A 6,833-nucleotide genomic window follows, 5' to 3' on the forward strand; every position below is an offset into this window, starting at 1 on the left:
GAAGACTAGCAAGGGAGTACAACAAAAAGGTCAAGCTTCGGAATTTTGTAGAGGGACAGTATGTGTTAAGAACTATCCCACAGTATCAACGAGAAAAGAGATGGGGAAAGTTAGCACCTACGTGGGGAGGACCCTTTATAATACACGACATTGCGGGAAGCGGTTCCTATTACCTTCGCAATCTGAAAGGCGAGGTCCTCCGACATCCTTGGAATACTAAGTGGCTTAAAACATATTACCCATAGGAGCAACGCAGCTTTGCATCTGCGTGAAGAGTACCAGAAGAAGAAGGCAGCGGGACCGCTCTACATGTTTCTATCTCTGGACGAGGAATTGCAGGCCTCAACCTATCAATCAAACAAGCTTTCCTAAAAATTCAAGAAATCAACTTATCAACAATATTGGGGAAAGTAGTTAATCTACAATCTCTCAGGGCTCCCCCATCAGTGTCCATAAGTGTAAGACCAGGGGGAAGGCACCCAGCAAAAAGAGATACCCAACCAATCTTAAGGCAACGGGTCGACGGAATGGGTGTATGTAAATTTTTAACCCCATATCCTAGAACGTTGCCTCGGCCCCCACCGTCTGGGAATCCTCTGGCCAAGGGTTTGCCAGCGGGGTGACAGGTCTCAAGCCGATCACGAAGGTACCTCCCTTCGGTATCGCACCCAAACACTTAACTCTTTTGTTTTTAGCGTCTTTCATCACAATGCCTAAAATAAACAACAAACTGATATTGCAGGTATATCAAAAAAATGATCCATTTCATAAAGGTTGGTTACAAAAAGCGGCAAGGCCATGGATTGTAAATTTACACATCAAAAATTTACAAGGAATACACATCAAAAATATTCTTTTTACAAAAGACTAGCAAAATCTCAACGGAAGGATAATGATGTCGCGGTCTCTACTTAGAAGATGTCGCCCCATCAGCAGGGTTGTTCCGAAGAGTTGAAGGGACGCTCCCACCAGATGAGGGTCCCGAGGAGCCAGGCAAGGAAGCAGGCACTGGACGACGCGGATAGCTCTTCACAAGGCCATGCTCGGTCTTAAGGCCAAGCTCAATCTTCTCCAGCATCTTGTTTGTCTCCTCAGCCAATTGACACCGAGCCTTATGCATAATAACTGTCGTCCGCTGTTGGGCTTGGGATAACAACTAAGATAGACGATTCACTTCTTTAGAAGCTGCACCGACGGCCTCTTCGAGGGATGCCGCCAAACTCTTAAAATGATTAGTCTGTTCTTTCTGCTGCCCTAAGGAAGATTGAGCCTTTTCAAATTTTTCATTCGCAACACGGAGTTGTCCCTCGAGCTCTGAAAAAGACAACACAAGGGAGTTAGCACAGAAAAGACACAATCACACTCGATGAAATAGAGTTATACCTTCGACACAAGCCGAAGCCTCTTCATACTCATTAACAACCGCATCTCGCGCTTCATCAAGATGGTCATATTCCGCGGATAAGTTCTTATAATCTAGTTGAAGGTTGGTGAGAGTAAATTGACTGGCATCTAGTTCTACCTGCTTCATCGAATCCATGTGATGAAGATGGTTGACTTCGTTGTTTATCTCTGATACCCCTTTGCCAAGTCTGTACAAACATACTTCAAGATTTCTCTCAGACTCAGCCAGACGTGATATTTCAGCGCGAGACGCAACAAGGGCCTTGCTTAGAGCCCAAACTTCGGCTCGGGCATCGTCCCGTTCTATGGTAAGACACAACATGCTCTCATTAACTCCCGGAAAATTAAGGGAGCGAGCCTTTTGTAATTCCTCTTCCAGAAGATGTATCCTAAACTCCAACAATGAAGTTCGCTCACGGGATTCCCGCAGATTCTCACGTGTCCACAGCAGCGTACCATTGAAAAAAGTACGGTCATGGCTATACAGATTCTGCATATCAACCATTTGAACATGCCTTGTGCGCCATGCCTCAGCCCGAGCGTCCCACTTTTTGGCTTCACTCTTAATTTTCTCGACCAGCTCTTTGATACGAGATTTTTGCCGTGCCCTTTCGTTCCGAAGACATATCAACTCGGGGACGCCACCCACTGGAGATAGGGTGGGGAGACTCAGACAGAACAACTAAGGAATATAGAGGAATTACGACGCACTGTGAGGGTAAAAGAGGAAAAATAATCAAACCTGTGAAAGCTGAAACTTGGCCGCGAGTTTCCTCTAACTCAGCGCGAACGACAGCAATCTCTGAACGAAGCCCAGCCTCCGCTTCACCCAGCCTTTCTTTCTCTTTGAGGCTTCTCTTCAGTTCTTCTATTTCTACCTCAGCCGCAGATAATTCCTTTTCTCTGTGAAGAAGCTTAGCCTCCAGCTTCAAAGATTTCGCCTTGAAGAATTGATACAACACATGGTTACAATGCTCACTCCTCATCATCTACACAATCAAAACGGCAAACATTATTACACCGAAGGATTCAATCGTCACGAAGAGATATGTACGAAGACTTACCTCCAAGACACGCTGCTGAGGAAAACCATATTGGTAACCGTCGGCTATGGCCATCATATCCTCGACAGAAGTAGGAGGCTCCGGTACAAGGGTAGCTTCGGGAACACTCAAACTTTTCCCCCACATCTCAGATACCCGCGCCTTGGAAGACAGTTCCATCATCCGACGGGTATAAGCATCGGAATCCTTTTCACCAGCAACCACCGGGTCAGGATGAGGGACAAACATCAAACCCTTTTTCTTAAGCCAATCCATTATGGCGTCCTCACCCTCAAATATCAACGAATGAGGGAAATCCTCAGAAGGCGAATCAACCACGGACTTCCCCTTGGCTGATATGGCCTCATCAACACAAGTTTCGGCATCAACACGCACATCGTGATCACCCGCGCCTCCATCCTGAACAACAGCGTCTTCCTTACCAGACCCCCCGAGCACATCCCAATCATCATTGGGGGAGAGTAGAGAGAAGTCTTCAGGAAAATCAAGAGCATCGTCAAGGATATCCCCTGCGGAATAAACCCGATCAAAAGAGAACTCTTGAGACATTGTGGGGAGAGTTCCCGCAGCATCACCAGCAGGAACTGACATATCAGCGATAACACTGCCATCAGCTACCGCGGCATTATTTCCTCCATCACCTTCAAAACCCGCACCAATCTCCTCCTCGACATTAGGGGGGGAAGTATCAGTACGTTCTTCCCCATCAGAAATCTCATCCTCGGCAAACTCTTCGTTTACCGGACTGGTAACTTCTTCATGAACCTCAGCCTCACCCATCACAATGGTAGAAGACTGCTTCGGCCCAATCTTTTTCTTCTTCGAAACCTGCAAACCAACACATGTTCCACAGAGTTACTTTCCGAACAGTTACTTTCCACAGAGTTACTTTCCGAACAGGCGCGACCAGAAACTGCAATAACCATACCTTAGCAGTAGTGGCACTCTTCGGTGGAAGTATAGCACCAGAACCTTCCTCCTCGTCTCCTTCAACGACGTCGAGGGCATAAGGAAAGTTCATACCTGCGAAGTTTAAACACCAGGGACAGAAATCTCCATAACGAGCAGGAGGAGATTCACGTGGCCTGCTACTCCCAGAAGGACGCCAACCGCGTGGATCGGGAATCCAACCGTACACCCAAGGACCAACAACTTCGATTACAGTAGCGTGCCACTCGTAGTCATGGTCACGCTTGATCCTCTCACGTGCCGGAAAAAGTTTCCGCTGACTAGACCCCTCGGTGCCTGGAAGATACTTCAATTTGGCATCGCTGACCTCACTTAACAGAGGAATTTCACCCCGAGGAGCAGCGATATTCCGAAGGCTAACACTCCACGGTTTACGATTCCTACTATTGACGTAATCACCAAAAGAGTTGTTGAAGTTTTCAGGAGTATATCATTCCCTCTCTGCGGGATCTGGAACGTAACATGTCATCGTCGTCTGTCCCTTACTCCGCAGATAACACTCCTTCAGTGCACGGAGATAATTCCCCGATAATTGCGACACAGAATGGCTGTGAGTATTGGTAGAAGATCCTTCACGACCAGCAAGCACATCGTAATAGAAGGAGTCGCCAGACTTGTACAACGGTAGCATAATACCCGCCTCGAAAGCTCCAACCGTAGTCAACAAATGGAACTCGTCAAACTGATACTTCGAGAGGAGCTCATAAGTAATATCATCCTCAGGGGCATAGAAACGAACCTCGAAGGCTTGAAGCTCATGCTTTTCCTTGAAAACTTCAAGGTCAATATGCTTAAACGTCACTTTCTTCTTGCTGACCGAAACACTGCGTATCACCGGGGCAGCCTCATCCTGTTCCGCGGGGTCGGACGAACCAACAAAAGCCTCGGAAGCTCGTCTTTTCAAAGAGGGATTCTTAGACGATTCAGTCCTCGGGACACAACCTTTGATGTTCTTCCCTTTGAGAGGAAGTACTGGAGGCGGCGGTAGAGGGTGCTGCACAGGCACTACTGAACGCAGAGGAGGAACATCAAAGGCAACAGCACGAGGAGGTGTCTGCGCACACCTAACGTCATCACGAGGACGAGAAACCGCACGATCGGCAGCGTTTCGAGACCCGGAAGGATTTTTTGAGGGACCATCTTTCCTAGGAGGAGAGGCCTTCGCCCCTGAAGAAGAAACTCTGATACCACGGGGATCCATTTGAGACTCTCTGCGCGAAGGGGATCTCGGTAGACTAGAACCCGGAGTTTGATAAGGAAGCTGCGGACGGTCAGACATGGATGCGAAAGATACAATATAAACAAGTTAGAAACAAACACAAGGTTATCACCAAAGATCAAAAAACCACAAAATTAGCAGTCCATCTCAACATAGCACAGAAACCCTAAAACCCCAAACTCAAAAGTCCAATTAATACACGTAAAACAATGGCCTCCTCGATTTGAGACGAAGAACAGGGGCAAACTAGCATACAAGCATTAGAAAAGGGTTCTTCATCACAAACAAGGGACGACAGCAGCAGAAAGGGGAGGCTACAATACGATCAACAGCAGAAAGTTTACAACCAACACAGCTTAAAACAAAAGGAACAAAGAAAAGAAACCTTACCACCACAAACAGCAGCAGAAAGAGGACAACAAACAAGAAACAATGAAGAAGGGAGCGTGATTAATGCTAAGACAGAGGATTTAATGGTCGAAGAACAAATAATGAAGACTGACAGATAATGAAACAAACCAGAAACAATGAAGAAGGGAGCGTGATTAATGCTAGGACAGAGAATTTAATGGTTGAAGAACAAAGAATGACAGAGAATGAAATTAATTTTCGAAGGAGAATGAAATTAATTTTTCTCCCCTCCTTAATATACTCGAAAGAAATAGAAGGAAGTTAAGGGAGGAATGGGAAACGTTCCCATTAAATGAGCAGTTAATGCATGAATAAGAAACATGCCCAAGTCTCTAGGAGAAGTTATTAGGAGAGAAGAAGAATATGTAACGACTGTTTTCTTCAATGCTCCCACTAAACACTCAAGCCTGAAGAAAAGGGGCAAATTGTGTGCACATATTTCATCATCAAACACGTGTATATAGGAACATACGTGGAGAGCATGCGGACAAAGTCATCAAAGCATGATGACATGTGCCCACAGCTAAGATGCCCATCCCGCCGACGTTGGATCTTTGCCCGAAAAAATCTAAGGGCAGAAGTTAAAAAGACGTACCGGTAACACGATGTACTGCGGAGCACCAGATAACTCCCGAAGAGTTACTTTATCCCATCCCCAAAAGAAGCCAAGATCAACGGTGGAGAGAAAATGAACTGACATGGATGTGACAGGGGCAGAAGATACTTGCCTGACACGAGCAGGCGCCTCAACTACCCGCATTAAACACTCTGAGCAGCATACGTGTAGATCAACCCGTGGAACGAACGAGGACGACTCTGCGTGATGAAGTAATAAACGAAGACCCCCGCGTGATGGACACAAAACACAAGAAGATAAGGTTCCAACGGCCCCCGGAGATGGGTCCCACACTCTAACCCTATAAATACCCCCTCTCCACCAAGAGTAGGGGGATCGGAAAATGGAGGAAGGGAAGGAGAGAGAGATTGTGAGTGTAAGTTAGTCCTTTACCATTTACAGATCTATGTAAACCTCAAAGTCACTCGACTATCTTTGTAACCATCAAGTATATAGTGAAACAACAACCCCGTGGATGTAGGCCTTAGTGCTGAACCACGTAAATCCCAGTCTTATTTACATTTCAGCACTTTATATTTACCTAACGCTCCATGAGTTTTACTTTTATGCTTCGTTTTCTTTATCTTCCCCTACGTAAACACCCCTCTCGATGTTATTGGATGAGGCTATGATAAACCCGAAGGTTTGGAGCCAAGGAATCAATGCCATTGTATTATCAGTGTGAGTCCGTACCTAGAGTGCGAATATTTTTTGTGAACATATAGATGCCTTCGTGATTTACGTGTTCACAATTACTTATAATGTACTCAAAGAAGTAAATTCTGCGAATTCGGCAAACTAGCTAGTAAGCATTGAGTCATATGGGAACAAATACTACCAATTTATGCGTCTTTTCAACTCGGCTCTTGGACTTTGGGTTTTTTGCTCTTTAGGTTAGTGTAGTTCTTTTCTTAGTTTTCTCATTCATATATATTTTGTTTGTTTATTTTTATTTACTTAAAAAATTGTGCATGAATAAAATATTCCTTTATAATCAGAAGAAAAAAAAATATTTTTTATTTAAAATCATTCCATACCCAAGACCACCTTAGAAAAACCACAACGTATTCTGTAAAGATTTTTTGAATCTGGCTTGATCCAAATTATAAATTTCATCTGGCCCAAATTCTCAAATAAAGGAGACGAATTT

The sequence above is a fragment of the Papaver somniferum genome, chromosome 5 (assembly GCF_003573695.1).
Source record: "Papaver somniferum cultivar HN1 chromosome 5, ASM357369v1, whole genome shotgun sequence".
NCBI classification, from domain to species: Eukaryota; Viridiplantae; Streptophyta; class Magnoliopsida; order Ranunculales; family Papaveraceae; genus Papaver; species Papaver somniferum.